We start from the raw sequence: 19,074 nt of genomic DNA on the forward strand, positions 1-19,074 counted from the left end.
TACACAAGTTCGAATGGATACATACACATACAGTCGTGTATGTGTGTGCTTAAGCACAAACATACGCTCACTTACACATATACAGATACGCATGCTTACAAATACATATCCATGGCTATACACATACTTATATCAAAATTCTAATTTTTGACAACATTGCTTTTTAAAAAAAGGTGAGTGCAATAATGAAAAAATATACGAAAGACATATAAAATATAACACCCTATTTTGGATCATCTATAAATTAAAAATCAAGGTAATCCTATACAATAACATGAAATAAACAAAGCCGAAGGTTTTTCCTAATGTATATGTAGAAATATAAGACTTTGCTATACGGAATGAAATCTGCATAGCGCGAAACAAATCCATCGTCGCGTTTACATACTAGTTCAAGAGTCAAAATCAAAATTTCAAAAATCAAAAATACAAAATATATACTCTATCCATATGGTATATTTATATTTGACATTTTAAATTTGGTTGCGTGTCTACATAAGTTCATTAGCTCACTTCTTTGATTCAAAGAATTATTGTCTTTGAATAAAATGTACATTTTTTCTAATAGGCAAAGCTTGCATTTAAAATTATCTCTGTGTGCTCCATGCCTGTAAGGTGCCGCTCTGTCCAGAATGCTCCATGTCACGTTGAAAGGTGGGGTTTCCTTTTCTTTTAGTTCCCAGACATATTTTGCTAGGCTGGTCCTCTTCCTATTCTCTGGGTATTTAAATGAATTTTTATGTGAATAAAATCGTGTTTTAAATGAATTTTCTGAAGCCCCTGTGTATGTCTTGTATTCCGATGAGCCTTCTACTTGCACCTTGGCTCTATAAACTACTCCTTTCACTAGACATTTCCCTTCCAACGGACAGGAGTTTTCGTTTTTGAAATTGCATTTCTTAATGGGCTCGGCACCATGTCTAATCTCAATTAGATTCCTATTATGCTGGCTAATGTAAGAGGTGAAATTTCTGCAACAAGAATAGCTAACCTTCAGGGTTCTTCTGTTAAATATCTTATAGAACTTATGACCCTGCTTAAAATGTTTAGAGACTAATCTCAAAAATTGCTTACCTATATTAGTCTTTACGGCCAAATTGAAAGCCGGGTTGAACCACAAAACTTTCCTGGTCCTAGTTCTTCGTGCAACATTATTACCAGCATTAATCTGGTTGTACTGGATCTTCTCAGAGAATCCACTATTCTTTAATGCGCTATCGTAATAAGGTGCAGCATTATGGAATGCTGCCTCGTCCGAAGAAATTGAAGATATTCTTCTACCTACATTGCTGACTAAGTTCCTAAAGATAACTGGTGGATGGTTCGAATCTTTACTAATATACGATAGCTTTTCATTGGGCTTACGGAAAGGTTTAAATCTATCCGACCTTACATTAAAATTTACGTCTAAAAAATCTACACTATTCAGGTTAGCATCTATTGTAACCCGTAAGCCCATCCTTTGAAAGAAAGCAATAAGGTCCTTCCTATGTCTATCTGATTCATGGCCGTGACCACTCTTAAATTTCATTTGTTAAACCTGCATCTATATATTTGTAGGTGGGGTTACTGCAGATCCCACATATACCATCTCCGCACTCTTTTACAAAGAATTCAGTTTTAGCTTCTGATGAGAATTTCGCCCTTGTTAGTTGTTTCTTCAGGTTTTTGTCTTGTCTACTGTTTTTTATGCAATATTTGTTTTTTATGTGTTCCATTTTGGGGCTTTGTAGGACTATTGGTCGGTTTGAATGTATGATTTGAAACATGTTGGTAACTCCAGGGTTGTGTGTGTTTATGAAAGGGATAATGTTTTCTTTGTTTTTCGTTTTGGATGTTCTGAGTTGTGCGATGTCCAGTTTCATTGCTCTTGTGATTCCATTTTTTATTAGTTTAAGGGGGTATTTTTGTTCTTGTAGGAAGTTTTTAAGTTCATCTAGTCTTATTTGGCGTGTGTGTGAGTCAGTTACTATGCTGCATATGCGTCTTGCCATACTATATGGGATGTTTCTTTTTATGTGGGATGGGTGGCAGGAGTAGAAATTTAAATATTGGTGTGTGTCGTTTTTTTTGTAGTGGATGTCTGGTGTGATGATGGAGTTGTGTATCTTGATGTTGATGTCTAGGAAGGGAAGTTCGTGGTGGCTGGTATCTATTGTGAAGTTGATAGATGGGTGCAGTGTGTTGAGGATGTTGTGGAATGTTCGTAGATCTTCTGATCTGTTCTAAAAGATGAAGCAGTCATCGAGGTAGTGTTTCCACTTTTTCTTGATGTCTTCTCTGAAGTCGTGTTTCCTTATTACATCGTATAGTTTGTTCTCAAGGAAACCTATCACCAAATTGGCATATGAAGGTGCGAATTTTGTACCCATAGCCGTGCCCTTTATCTGTCAGTATGTCTTGTTGGATGAGAATGTGTTTTCTTCAAGTATTAATTGGGTGGCTTGGGTGATAAAGTCTGTCTTGAAACGGTTTACTATGAGTTCCCTTTATTTTTCTACCGATTTTTTTTATCGCTTCTAGACCTAGGGTGTGTGGTATGTTCGTGTATAAGTTTGAGAAATCGAAGCTTGCAAGTATTGTGTTTTTCGGAATTGTATTTGGAATGTGTGTGAGGAAGTCTATGTCATCCCTTATGTAACTTGATATCTGTGGGCATAAAGGTTTGAGGAGTACATCAATGAAGTGGCTTAGTTGCTGTGTTGGCGCCTGGGGCCCTGCCACTATTAGTCTCATTGAATATATATATTTATACATATATACATACACACATTATATATATTATTATATAAATTATATATATATACATATATATATATATACATGTATACAAGCACAAGTAGATTCAAACGCACTCATGCTTACTACACATATCATAGTTCATTTATACATACAGGGTGCAATGGGTAAATTGTCATCGTTTTACATTATTAATTTCGCGCATGCTCATCGTTTCGTTTTTATTTTGTCGTCTATACAGTATAATTGGGCACCATGACTCAATTCACTCTGCTAGAAATTTGGAAACGATTTGCGGCACTGCTTGGCATTCACGCCGGAAGTGATAAAAATCCCGCCCTGAGTGAGAAAAATCGCGCTGAAATTGATAAAAAACAGGCAGAGAGAGATAAAAATCAAACATCCAGTCAGCATCCTGGTGTTTGGAGTGATCAGTAGTAATGGCGACATTATGTTTCTATTCATCCTCCACACAGCCTCACAATCAACACGGAGGCCAACATCATACGTGTGTATATATATATATATAGGCGCAGGGGTGACTGTGTGGTAAGTCGTAAGTAGCTTGCTTACCTAAGCGACCAATTTCCGCTTCAGTCATTTCTGAGTTTACCGTGCTACTAGTCAGATGTGTGTTGTCTTCGTGTTGCATTCGTCTTATATTGGATTACCTAACTGTGCCGTCCTTGTTGGATTACTGTTTGTCTTCTGGTGACTTTACGCGTTGAACTGTGTTACGCTTCCCCGTCGGGAAGGTAAGGCATTTATTATTTTACAAAAATTAAAAACTTTTTCAAGCAGTGGTAGGCTTTTGTTTTGTCACGACTCCACGAAGGGGTGGCTGGTGCGGAATTTGAAACTGCATTTTTGTAGGTTTCCATTCAGGAAATTATAATTTTTGTGTGAAATACTATCTGAACATTTTTTGGCCATTATAGGCATATTTCTACTCCCCTCCTCAGTGGGGAAGTGTTTGAACAACTGCTTCTCAAAATAAAGTTATTTTATTAATATTGTCATCGTTAGAGGAAGTCCATTTTTTTGTATTTATTAATTTCGACCGAAGTATGTCGGTCGAAGTTATTAAAGAAAGATGTACGTTGGAGGATGAAGAAATTTGCACTGAAGGTGCTAATAAGTTTTTTGCTGCTGCTGTAGTGACGACAGAGTCGATTGGGATTTCAAAAGGAAAATTGAAGGAATACTTCAAAAGGATGAAGGAGGAGGACGGAGATATTAAAATAACACCCGCCTCCGACATCGAAACGGAAAGAAAAACGGTGCTGTTTAAAGCGTATTGCATAGAAAGCAAACACTTTAACCATTTCGAAAAAGAAATAAATAGAAAAATGCCTTATACTCTGGTGGAGGATGCCTTTCCTTCGTGTTAAACATTGCTTTTATCACCAGGGGCAAAACATATGCGTCCGTAGAGGTCCGATTTGAAACAGAAGAAATGGCCCACGGGTACCCTTGAAAACAAAGCAGATGGTACTTCTGTCAACATACATGAGGAGGCGCACTTCCAGTGTAAAAGTGACTGAAGTGCCGCCTGAAATAGACCCGAGGGAGGTGATGGCTGCTCTGTTATTCAACAGAGCAGAAAAAATAAAAGTTTTACAAATCACATGCTCTGTCCCTCAAAACTGGGTAGGACAAAACATTTCAGCCATCATCCAAAGGGCTGTGGAAGACATTGAAGCACTTCCAGATCGGGTGCTCGTGGGGTAGAACGTAGCCCTTCGAGTGCAGGTGGAGGGTAAAAAGCCCACCTGTTATGAATGTGGAAAGAAGGGACACATTCGGCTCCATTGTGAGGAGAGAAAGGAGGAGGAGAAATAAAAGGATGATAAACTTTTACAGATACCAGGCCCTACAATTGTGAAAATAACCCCAATCCTACACACACACCAGCCCCTACAAAGACAAACATTCTCACTCATCCCTGTTGCGGTGCCAGCCTCCAAACACAAAAACAAATCGATCCAACCCCTGCAGACACAAACCTCTACGATAACAAGATCCCCCACCCCTTTGATATCTGAGGCACCCAGTGTAAAGAAAAAGACGACTCCCCCAGAAGACACCATGGAGGTGTCCGAGGGGGAGTACACATTAGTTCGGAAACGGGCTCATGTGCCATCTCCACTCCCATCCCTCACAGGAAAAATAGCACTGCACCTCATGTTACAAGAAAGACCCCGCTCCATTACCTCAGAAGATAAAGAAGACACTGAAGTCTTAATTGAGTACAACACTAAAGACATGTATATGGACGAGATTGTCGTTAACCATTATCTCTCAGAACTTTTTCCCAAACACAGGGATTTAAATGAAAGATGTGCTTGTATAGGGGAAACCCTATACAAACAGTTAAAGGAAAGGCATCCTGAAAACATCAGGAGTCTTGTGGCCCTGCCTGGGTACTTGAAGAGGGAAGTGAAGGAAAAAGCTGCCCTACGTGCGGTAAGGTCGGCCCCAACAGCACCAGTCATGGGTAAGTAGAGCCCTTGCTGAGCCACGGAAAGAAAGCAAAGGTTATACTCTGGTGTAGGATGCCTTTCCTTCGTGTTAAACATTGCTTTTAGCTGCTGCTGCTGTTGCTGCTGCCATAACTACTGCTATTACCTCTGCCTCTGCTACTGCTGATAGTGATATTGCTGCTGATACTACAACTGCTGCTGCTGCTGCTGATGATGATGATGAATATTAGTGGTTGAAAATAAACATATAAAATAAACGTAGGCAAAAGAAAGAAAAATCTAATAATTTAACATTACTTGAAAAGGTAGTGGGTAGCGAACTTCTTCACTACTTCAGGGAGTGACGACCCTGCCTGACACGAGTTCCGGGCTCAGCTGGCTTCGGCTGACAGTACCCGGTATTGGTTAGCTACTGCCCACCTCAAGCTGGGCAGCCCCCAGTTAATAAGGTGCTGACCCGCCACAGGCCGCCTGCTCCATTGGGTGCTTGGAGCTAAGAGTATGACTCGAAAAGCGGCCTGCAACCTCTGCACCAGGCAAGCAACTAAAAGTCAAGAAAACACCAGTTCTGCGGTTGGCAAGCTGGAATATCTGATGATCTTCTCAAGATTGAAGACACAAGGAAAACGGCCATCATTGACCGTGAACTAAAGAGGCTCAACATAGATATTGCTGGGCTGCAGGAGACAAGACTTCCCTCAAACGGCAAACTCAAAGAGCAGGATTTCACCTTCTTTTGGCAGGGAAGCGATCCAGAAGAACCTCGTCAACATGGCGTTGGCTTTGCAGTGAGAAACTCTTTACTCTCCTCAATAAAACAACCATCAGGAGGCACTGAGCGTATCCTCTCACTGCGCCTCTCGACTTCTTCTGGCTCAGTACATCTACTCAGCATCTATGCTCCCACTCTCTACAGCTCAGAGGAGACCAAGGACCAGTTCTACAAAGATCTCAACTGTGTCATAGAAAATATACCAACGACTGAAAATATCTACCTTCTAGGAGATTTTAACGCTCGCGTGGGATCTGACCATGATTCGTGGCCCATTTGTGTTGGACACTTTGGTATTGGCAACATGAATGACAATGGTCAGAGACTACTCGAATTCTGCACATACCACAACCTGTGTATCACAAACACATTCTTTACCAACAAGCCATCCCACAAGGCATCCTGGAGACATCCAAGATCTCACCACTGGCATCAGCTGGATCTCATCATTACACGGAGATCCTTTCTGAATTCTACTCTATTGACCCGCAATTACCACAGCGCGGATTGTGACACAGCCACTCACTAATTAGAAGTAGGGTGAGGATTCTGCCTAAAAAAGTCCATCGCTCCAAGAAAGTGGGCCGACCACGCATCAACATCGCCAGAACCTCGGACTCTACACTGCGAAAATGTTTTGCTGCTTCTATCAAGGTTGCCCTCAGTAGCTGCCCAACCTCTTCTGCTGAAAGTAGGTGGGACTATATCAGGGAAGCCTTGTATACGACATCAATAGATACTTTTGGCATGAGAGAAAGGCAAAACCCAGATTGGTTCAATGCTGGGCTCTCAGAGCTGGAGCCAATTATCGAAGCAAAGCGTGCAGCTCTGATGCAATACAAGAGTGACTCTTCTACAAAGTCACTCGAAGAACTCAGAGAGGCACGAAATAAAACCCAACTGACAGCCAGACGCTGTGCAAACAGGTATTGGCAGGAAATCTGTAAGAGTATCCAGTCAGCTGCTGACAGGGGCGACACCCGTGGGATGTATGCCGGTTTGAAGAAGGCCCTCGGTCCATCCGCAACCAAGTCAGCCCCTCTGAAATCAACTACTGGAGATCTCATCAGGGATCAAGGCAAGCAAATGGATTGATGGGTGGAGCACTACCAGGATCTCTACTCACGGGAGACTACAGTGGTTGAGGCTGCAGTCGAGAGTGTCAAGATCTTGCCAGTCATGTGCGAACTTGACAGTCCGCCATCTATAGCAGAGCTCACCAAGGCTGTTGACTCCCTGGCAAGAAATAAGGCTCCGGGAAAAGACGGCATCCTCTCAGGGATCATCAAAGCCGGCAAAAACACCATCCTGCTTCGGCGCCTTCATGAGCTTCTGTGTCAGTGCTGGGAAGAGGGTACAGTCCCTCAGGATATGCGGGATGCTAACATCATTACGCTTTACAAAAGCAAAGGTGACCGTGGTGATTGTAACAAATACTGTGGTATATCCCTTCTAAGCACTGTTGGAAAGACCTTTGCCCGCGTTATCCTGGCCAGGCTACAACTACTTGCTTCTCAAATCTATCCGGAATCGCAGTGTGGCTTTAGAAGAAGCAGATCAACTATCGATATGATATTCTCCATACGCCAACTTCAGGAGAAGTCCAGAGAGCAGAAAATGCCATTATATATGGCCTTCATTGATCTAACAAAGGCTTTTGACTCGGTAAGCAGAACAGGCCTCTTCATCCTGCTCCAAAAAATCGGATGTCCACCAAAGCTGCTGAGGATCATCAAGTCTTTCCATGATGACATGCAAGGCACCATAGAGCACAACGGTTCAACAGCAGCCGCCTTCCAAATAAAAAACAGGGTAAAGCAAGGTTGTGTCCTCGCTCCTACATTGTTTGGCATCTTCTTCTCGCTCTTACTTTCACATGCCTTTCAGACATCAGATGATGGAGTGTTTCTGCACAGTAGAAGTGACGGGAAACTGTTCAATCTCTCGCGCCTGCGTGTCAAGACCAAAATCAGAAACGTCCTGATCAAGGAGATGTTATTTGCTGATGATGCCGCTCTCCAAACGGGCTTGGGACAACAATAAGCTGACCAAGACCGCGAAAATGTAGATCTACCAGGCATGTGTACTCAGCACTCTACTGTATGGAAGTGAGACCTGGACGCTATACACACGCCAAGAGCGTCGCCTAAACAACTTTCACCTGCACTGCCTCTGGATAATTCTCTGCATCAAATGGCAGAATCATATCCCCAACAAAAATGTCCTCAGGCAAGCAGGAATACCAAGCATGTTTGCACTCCTCACACAAAGACGTATGAGATGGCTTGGGCATGTTAGCCGTATGAAAGATGGCAGAATCCCCAAGGACGTACTCTACGGAGAGCTTGCTAGGGGTACTAGGTCTGTGGGTAGACCGATCTTACGTTACAAGGATGTTTGCAAAAGGGACATGAAGGCCTGCAACATCAATATTAGCGGTTGGGAGGCAGTTGCTGGCAACCGTGGAGAATGGCGACGTACCGTAAAAGAGGGAATACAAAGGAGTGACAGAGAGAGAGAGAGGAGAAATGGAAAGAAAAGAACAGACGTCAACAAGAAACTATGGCATTGCAACCAGCCAGGAACAGTCTTCGCTACATTTGCGGTACCTGCCAGAGGGAGTGTTTGTCCAGGATAGGACTACACAGCCACATCAGGAAATGTATCAGGACATGAAATATAAAAGACGGACTAGACTACTTTTATGCGCAACTCCATTGTCTCCAGGGACAGAAAGGATGCCAACCAACTATATATATATACTGTTGTGTTTGGGGAGAGTGATTCTCTTTTTGTGCCTTATTATTTAACACACTAACCGGTAAAATTTCCACTAGTTTCTTATCTTTATTTTCTAAAATTTTCGTTGTGTCTCTCAACCTTTTCAATAGTCTTGACTCTGTCCGTTATTTACACTGCGTTCCCTTTTGTTTGTTTGTGCGCATGTGTGTGGGTCAGTGGGCCAGTATGTGTGTGTGCCTATACATGCATGCATGTAAGTATGTATGTGTGTGTGTGTATTTGCATGTGTATGTATGCATATATGTGTGTGTATGCATATGTATGTGTGTGCATCTGTATGTACGTATCCTGCATATTTATGTGCATGCCTGTTCCGTGTTTGTGTATTTTCTATGTGTGTGTGAGCATGTGCTTGTATATGTATGCACCTCTGTCTCCTTGTGTGTGCATGTCTGTGTGTGTGTGTGTGTGTGTGTGTGTTATGTAACTATGTACCATGTTTGTATGTATGGATGTGTATCTTTATATGTGTGGATCCGTGTCTCCATATGTGTCTGTTCTTGTAACCTATGTACCTATCCGTCTGTATGTTGATCTGTTTGTTTATTTACATATCTAAATGCTTACATACAGAAATAAAAAAAAGGCATGCATACATACTCACACCCACATACATACATACATTTATCTATCTAACAATCCACTAGCTATTCTACTCTACCTGTGTAAACTGTGGGTATGGAGGTATGGCATTTATTGTGTATATTTCCTATGTAATATTGGAGAGGTTTCATTTATAAGAACGTACTCCCGTATTTGTCTGAGTGTTGGGTCTTTTGGGTGCTTGAATAAGACGTGGATGTCGAGTTGACCCAAGTTACCTCCATGGTGGTCTTTAGCATGTTGGTAGAGTATGGAGGACTGTTTTCTGTCGTCATATTGTCTTAGATGTTCATTTATCCGTTCCGCAATGCTCCTAGACGTCTCCCCTATGTACATCATGTTCATGTCCTTACAAGCACCTTCTATGCATCTTATGCTGTAAACTACATTTCGAGTTCTACAGTTAATACCAAGGCTAATTCTACATACCATGCAGTTACCATTGGTGCATATGGTATTCTTAAACGGGTACGTCCTACGTAGTTTTGATCTGACGGAGTTCCCTGGCTTTTCAATAATTTTAATGTTGAGTTTGGTCTCCTTCAGAACTTTTCTAAATCTACGGGCTAGTTCTCCATGGGCTGTGGCCTCTACAAACATCACTCCTTGATATTTGTCGGTTTTATACGACGTGTTCGCCCTGTATGCTTTGTCACAAGTTCTTTGTATTCTATTCCATTCTTTGTTTCTATATCTAGGGCAGGTACCACTGGCATCATTACGTATAATGTTATCTAATTTCTTTCTAGCCCCCCTGTATACAAGAACCCTATCTTTCTGATCATATTCAGAGAACTACATGCGGTGTATGAAGTTCTGTATATGTTTCTTCATTTCATAGGGTTCGCATAGTGGGGACACATTGTTCATTATTCTAACTAGGTCTGCTACTAGTATGTTAATTTTCATATTGTGTGACAAAGCTGAGTTCTTGTGAACAACATATTTTGAAGTTACAGGTTTCATTTAATTAGAGTGGAGGAGCTGCACTCTATTGTTCACATTCTCTAACCATATATATATATATATATATATATAAGCATTTTTATAAGGATAAGATCGTTATTTTAAATACCGATCATATCAAGTGGCCAGCATGGAAACAAAAACCACTGCGATGGTATTTTGACCATATAGCACGTGGAGTTTAGACGTGCAATTAAACCGATCATGTACATACGTAAATATATACGTGTGTATACGTGCGTATATGTAAGTATTCGTACTATATATAATGAGAATTATAATGTTAATTATTTAGATGTTAATTTTAATCTAATTACAGGTAAAACACAACCATATCATAAATTTAATGAAAACCTTATATATATATATAAATGTTAATAGTAATCACCCACCATCAATTAAAAAATCGTTGATTAATAATATAAGTAAACGTATATCATTACTTTCTTATGATTTAGAGATTTTTAATAAACATGCACCTTATTACAATGAGGCCCTACGAGAGGCAGGTTATAATAGTAATATTAAATTTTTTAATAAAAAGTAAAGATAATAATATTAATAATAATTATAATAATCATGTTAGTCATATTAGTAGTAATTATAAAAATAAAAATTAAATTAAAGATAAGACAGATTTTAATATTAATTCAATAAATGTTAATTATAATTATAAATTTAATTTTAATAATATCATAAAGAAATATAATAATTGTAATGGTAATAATGATAATGGTAATAATAATAATAATAGTAATAATAATGGGATTAATTATAATAATCTTAATAATAATAATAATAATAATAATAATAATAATAATAATAATAACAAGAATAAGAATAAGAATAATAATGATAGTAATAATAATAATAAGAATAAGAATAAGAATAATATTTGGTTAATTGTTCCTTATGGTGCTCAGGTTAAAACTAACATTATTAAAGAGATTTTAGATATTATTGAACAATTCATTCATGATAATCGTAAATAGAAAAATGTTCCTAGTAATAACTTTGGAGAAGGTTATTCTACCACTAATAGTGTAGGCAACATTATTTCTTCTTTTAACAAATTTAAGCTGAATAATTTTTATAAAAATAAATTTTATAATAATACCAATAATAATAAAGATAAGACACTCATTAACTGTACATGTAGAGATAAAACTAAGTGTAAATTTAATAATAAATGTGATTTAAACGATGTAGTGTATAAATGTATAGTTACATCAATTAATGAGAATAATAGGAACAATAATAACTTAAACTCAATATATATAGGGTCTACTTCCTCTAAAATAATATTAAGACTCGCGCAGCATATGTATTCATTTAAAAATAAAAACCTAATTAACTCTACAGGACTTAGCAAATACATTTGGGGGCTTAAATCCCAAAGTATTAAGTATGATTTAAGGTGGGAAATAATAAGTAAGGCCAAATCATATAGTATAGGAGGCAATTATTGTTATTTATGTTCAAATGAGTTTAAAGAAATTTTATTCAATGATCATAATAATTTAGTGAATAATTTGGATGAGCGTAAAATAAAATGCAGACACAGGTTACTTTACTTATATAATAAATTTCTAGATAAATAATGACTATATCTAAACTCTACTTTGTTCCTAATTTGTGGATATATGTACTAGTATTAATGTAAAATTTAGTATGTGATTTATAATACTTATTACAGGATTTTATATGTTATATCAAATAAGTAATTTAATATTTTAATAATTTTATAAATATATTACTTAAGAATAGTAGTGTAGTGTTTCCAATTCTTTGGATTTGGTTAAAAAGAGACTATGAGCGATGGCTAGAAGAATATTGAGCTTAACTTCATAACCAGCTGATCTAGCAAGCGGGGCCTCATATCAGTGAGGGGGGGGGCGCATTGATGCCATCGAGAGGTAGGCCCCGAAACGGCGCGCATTCTCTCCTGATGACCCCATACACTTGCTGGCTTCCAGTATACGGAGCTTTTGACTGGTAGCATTTGCATGTGCAAGTTGTTTTCAAGACATTTAAGACCTTGTGGTAGGTAACCACTGACAAACCGGAAAGACGGTTAGGCATCTTGGAAAGACAAGAGGACTGCTCGGAAAGACGAGTGGACAATAGGAAAGACTATCGACATCAGGAAAGACTGGCGGAGGCTGCGGACTTACGATCCTCGCCTTTGTAATATATTGTAACAGAAATAAATGGAAATGACAGCCCCACGATTGACCGAGAGGGGGAAGTCGAGAATCAATCAAACCCAGTCAGCACGGGAATGACCTTGGAAACGAATACGATTATTCATTCGAACAGCGAACGAAATGCAAACAACTTTAGATGCAAGCTGTGCTATAGAACCTTTGCAACTGTGAGAGGCTTGAAGATACATCAGGGAAAGACTTGTGAGAAGAGCACAGAGCAGTGTGGATCGTCAGATCGTAAAACACGTGGCAAATCATCCCCGGACTCAAACCACAGCGGATCGATAAATGCTACAGCAGAGACCTCTTCACGGGATGAAACTACAAGTCATGAAACTGGTGCATCGGATAATACTCAGAGGAAACCGAGGGTTTTGTGGCCTGCTGCTAATGAGAAAGTGAAATATAAAGAGTTTGAAAACAAGGTTTGTTGGGCTCTTTAGAAAATGACAGTGTAAATTATCAAGCTCAATATACGATATAGGAAAAGATTTATTTGGAGTAAAAGAGAATATCCGACTAGAGAAAGGAAAGTGTGGACCAAGCAGGAGGATCAGAAAAATGCAGCAGTTGAGGAAGGAAAAGTCCAACTTAAGAAAGCGATGGAGATGTGCTGCACTAGATGAGAAACCTGGCCTTGCGCTGCTGTATAACGATTTGAAGAGGAAATGTTGTTATGTGGAACGACATATCCGCCGATATGAGCGTCAAAAGGAGAGTAAAAGGACTCGGGGGCAATTTCTGAAGGACCCGTACGAGTTTACTAAGAAGCTGTTCACTGAACCGAAGAGTGGTACTTTATCGTGCACAAAAGAAGAACTGGATGCTCATATCAAGGAAACCTACAGCGATCCGCACCGTAACCAGCCGCTGCCACCTCTACATGGACTAAATTATCTCTCAGGACCTGATATCGAATTCCAGATTGGGGACATCAGGGAGAGAGAGGTGAAATACTTCTTAAGAAAAGCTAGAGCAAAGAGTGCCCCAGGAGGTGATGGCGTCTCATATAAAGTCTACAAGTACTGCAATCGTCTGCGAAAGAAGCTCTTCGTCCTACTCCGACAACTGTGGCGCGAGGAGACTATAGTAGAGGATTGGTGTAAGGCAGAAGGTATATACCTGCCGAAAGAGGCCAATGCAAAGACCATAAAACAGTTTAGGCCGATATCCTTATTGAATGTGGGAAATTCTGTCGAGGAGAACAGTGACATATTTATAGAGTAACGGATATGTTGATGAATCTGTTCAAAAGGCCGGAATCCCCGGGATTCCTGGATGCGTTGAACTCTGTTTTTCGATTTGGAAAGCGATCCAAGACTCCAAACGGAACAGGAAAAGTCTGAACGTAGTATGGCTCGACCTAGCTAACGCGTATGGTTCAGTGCCACACGAATTACTAATAACAGTCATGGACCACTTCTACATTCCTGACAAAGTGATCAGAATAATGAGGATGTACTATGACAGTTTCGAAATGAGGTTTACAGCTGGAGGTTTTACAACAGATTGGCACCGATTGGAGATTGGCATTGCTGCTGGCTGTACAATATATGTCACGTGGTTTATCTTAGTCATGGAAATGATTTTGAAAGGTGTAGATTTTTCGGAACAAATCGCCCATATACAATCGCCTAAGAAAGCCTTCATGGATGACGTGAAACCTCTAGCTACAGATAAACAAATCATGCAGAATGCCCTCTTGAGATTAGACGAACTTGTGAGGTGGTCAAGGATGCGATTTAAAGCAAATAAGTCGCGTAGTCTGACATTTGTTAAGGGAGTGCAGAAAGAATTTAAGTTTCGAATATCTGAAGAAAGCATTCCAACAGTCAAGGAAGAGCCCGTCAAGAGCTTGGGACGAGTATACGCTGGAACATTGTCAGACAGAAGTCGTGGGATTGAAATTATGAAACAGGCCGAGGCTGGGTTATCAGCGATTGATAATTCGAAGTTACCAGGTAACTATAAAATTTGGTGCTTGCAGTTCGGCTTGTACCCGCGACTTGCGTGGCCACTTTTAATATACGAGGTAGCATTGTCACGAGTTGAAATCATAGAACAAAAATGTAATGTGTTCATTAGGAAGTGGCTAGGCCTACCTCGTATGTTGAACAGTTCAGCTCTTTATCGGAAAAGAGGTTCGTTGCAGCTACCAATAGCATCAATAGTCGAAATATATAAGCTGGGGAAGATACGGACGGTCATGATGCTAAGAGAACCGAAGGATATGGAAATCAGGCGTAACCCACCAGAGGTGAAAACATCCAGGGAGTGGAAAGCAGAAGCAGAAACTGACGACGTCTTGTCTTCTCTTATACACAGAGATATGGTGGGTGCAACGCAGAACCATCGGAAAGGACTTGGTTTTGGCGCAGATCAGTTCAGACCGTTTGCAAGCATGATGCAGAGTGAACGCAGATCTGTTGTTAGCAACAGCGTCAAAACAAGAGAAGCAGAGAGAAGAGAGCTTCATTCGATCCGATGTTTTCATCAAGGTCAGATGACGAGATGGGAAGAACATGTTGTTGAGAGGAAGATAAGTTAGGATGAGATGTGGAAATGGACGACATCTCGGCTGAATTTCCTGATTCGTTTATCTTATGATGTTTTGCCATCACCTACGAATCTAGTAAGATGGAATGTCTCAGAGAATGACATCTGCAAATGTGGAAAGGTCGGTACACTGAAACATATTCTTTCCAACTGTTCATTAGCATTGAACAGGTATACACGGAGGCACAACTTGGTCCTTATGGTTATCTTCAATGCTATAAAGAACCAAATTCATCTCAACAACACAAAAAAACCGTTAAAAGTACCATCTAGAGATTTCGTTACCTTCGTGCGACCAGGTCAGCGGATCCGTTTCAAGAAGATCAAGAAACTTCCTGAGAGAAATGAAAAGTGGAACGGCTATTGGGAGGTAACTGCAGATTTACCTGGGTGCCAAGTTTTCTTTCCCATCCCAGTTACGAAAAAACCAGATATTTTGATGTGCTGTGAAAGAAAGAGAGTTGTAAATATAGTCGAGCTAACGGTTCCTCAAGAAGATAATATGGACGCCGCTCGGGCTCGAAAATTGAACCGTTAATATAAACCTCCTCGAGGAATGTCAAGACGCAGGCTGGAAAACGGAACGTTTTCCAATCCAAGTCGGATGTAAAGGGTTCGTTGGACACCGTGTGAGACGACCGTTGTTATCGCTAGGCCTAACTCATCGTAAAGTCAATACCACCATGACTGATATCCAATCTACAGTGGAGAAGGCTAGCCACTGGATTTGGTTAAAAAGAGACAATGAGCGATGGCTAGAAGAATATTGAACTTAAATTCATAACCAGCTGATCCAGCAAGCGGGGCCTCATATCGGGGCGCATTGATGCCGTCGAGAGGTAGGCCCCGAAACGGCGCGCATTCTCTCCTGATGACCCAATACACTTGCTGGCTTCCGGTATACGGAGCTTTTGACTGGTAGCACTTGCATGTGCAAGTTGTTTTCAAGACATCGACATATGAGGTTTTGTATTAGTCAATAAAAGTTATAAAATATTTTTTATTTACTTAAAGTTAGGTTATATTTAGATGTTTATTATATTACTAAATATTTAATGGTTTTAATGAATATAGATTATATGAAGGTTTTAATTTTGAATGTATAGGACAATAATCTTTTCTTTATGTAATGTTTTTTAAAATGATAATTTATTCAATTATAGAACGATGTATTTGATCTATAGATAAATTAATTTACCTATATAAGTAGTTTAATTTATTATTTTGAGTATTAATATGATATGATATATAATATAAATATATATTTATCTTATACTAGAGTTAAGTTTATATTTTGTTATAGTTTTGTTATAAATTTGTTAAATTAATCAATTTATATGTATTTTCTATATATTTGAAGTAGATTTATTTAGATGTTTATTTAATTAATATTATTTAATGAACGTTATTAGAATATAGTTTTTTATATTAATTTTGTTCATATTAAAGATAATGCTTGAATTACTACTGAATTAATTTTGAATGTGTCTAATGGTTATTTTTTAATTTTTTATTTATATTAATTTGTCTACTACGTAATTTTTTTATATAAATTAATTAAATCTTATATGATTTTTAGAGTATACACAGTAATTGGTAGTTATATTAATTATTTAATATTGAGTATTAAGTATAATTTATTGTAGTTATTTTAATAATAAATCTTATAGTATATAGTGGTTTTATTCTATAATCGTGACTTCATTCTATTTACATTTATTGATAAATATAGCTGTTTCCATTGACAATATTTATTCACAATTTTCATTGATAAAATATATTCGTAGTTTTTCATTGTTAAAAGAATTCTTCATCTATTTATTCTATTTCTGTTAATAACGTAATTCCACGAGTATTCTTATAAACGCTTAAAATACGTTTTCCGTTTTAAAAGTTTACTTCATCATACAGCCTTGGAAAGCTAAGTAATCTATTTCTATTTAAGATTTTAAAATTTAAAAGTTTTAAAATATTTTAATAAGTCTTATTGTATTTGATTGTTATGTAATGATTTAGTTGTTGAAATTATGTATATAATTATGAGATTTTAACTCTACATTATTTGTAAGATATTACTTAGCCAAAGATATATATATAGATCGTTAATAGTTATACGATTTTTTAAAAGTTAGGTTTCTGGTTTATAGTTTGATTTTAATCTTTAATTTTTTAATGTATCTCATAATTATATTATATTAATATTTAATATTCATGTAATTAGTATTGGATTAATTAATTAATTTATTTTTCTTTATATGTCTATACATTTATTGATAGCGTAAATTTTAGTTTTTAATCACTATATTTGTTGATAGTAATTTAGTCATTATTTTTAAATATTTTATAATTATTACATGTGTACTTAAATCTAAAATATGAATAATGACTATTTAGTTAAATAATTTGGTAATTCAATGTTTGGACTATAACTGAGTTAAGGATATTTGGGAGTTTATTATGTTTTTTTAAGCCATATTATATATACATATATATTCATAAACTAGCTGTATCACCCGATGTTGTTTGGGTTTGTTTCGATCCTTTAGAATTGGAATTTTTGAAAAGTAAAATTTTTGCATCATGCAACTTGTTATTCTCTTCAAGTGAACATTTTTCCAGTTGAAATACACCGAAAAATGGTGACACAGCAGTCAAAAATCGTAAAAAATAGGGATTTTCATAGAAAAAAGCACCTTTTTGATGTAAATAATTTTTGGTCTTAACATGGTCCGATTCAAACTTTATCTTCTACAGAATGAAGAACAAGCCTTCTTCTATCATACACTCAATTTCGGTCAACTTGCGCTGCAGGGTCTCGAAGGAGATAGTGTTAGTTGAAGGCTACCAAACCTGCCACACACAGACCCCTTCAGCTTTATATATATAGATTTGCTACACACTACTTTCCATCCTTAATAATGAAACATGGTAGATCCAAAAGTTAAACACACAGACACACACTCAGATACACACACAGACACACAAGTTGAGTTTTATATATATAGATTTCTCAACAGGGATTTCAGGGGAGAGTTACAGGAAGTCGCTGGCGATGTATCGCGATGATCAAAATTCCGACCTGCTAAAATTTGGTTAAAGTGATTCAAACTGCAGACTCAACGCAAAATGGTCACATTTAATTCAAAGCGTTAAAAATGTTATGAAAACAATTGGTATGTGTTCACAAAGTCCAAACGATTAATACGAAAAAACCCTCCAGGCTACATCCCGAAAATTCATTTCTTTGCCGAATTTCTACAATGTTTACGGCGATTCGTTTTTATATCTTGATTTTTTATTTTTCATGCAATTTACGCATGCTTGCACGCGTGGTGAATACAGTTCACGTCAAACAGCTGACTGAGTAAAGTTCACTATTCAATGCATGGGATAAGGCCTAAACAAACACATTATCGATTTTTGCACTTGCAAGATGAATTTCGGAACAGAAATAGCGCAGTTCAATTTTCATTCGCCTAAACCTTAAGTGACCCATTTTTGGTGGTTCTACGATTTGTTGGCTAGGAGATGTACCGGGAAGTTAAACACACAGACTCACACACAAATACACACACAGACACACAAGTTGAGTTTTATATATATAGATATCTCTAATAGTTGACTTTGTTCTATTATAGCTTAAATATAAACTATTTTCAATTGATAATTTGTAGTAGTATTTATCATTGATAAAATATATTCGTAGTTTTCATTGTTAATGAATTTTCCATTTGTTTATATATTTTAATAATTTATGTTATATGGTATTTATTGGATACTATATAACTACGGATTAATAATTTGATTGTATAAGTATTTAGTTGTTGAAGATATGTATTTCATTATTTATTATTAGATTATAACTATACGGTTTTTATAAGTTATTAATTAGCCAACGAGATATATTTATCGTTAAATAATCATAGGTTTTTTTAAGATAGGTTAT

This window comes from Octopus sinensis, linkage group LG12 (genome assembly GCF_006345805.1).
Source record: "Octopus sinensis linkage group LG12, ASM634580v1, whole genome shotgun sequence".
Lineage (NCBI taxonomy): Eukaryota > Metazoa > Mollusca > Cephalopoda > Octopoda > Octopodidae > Octopus > Octopus sinensis.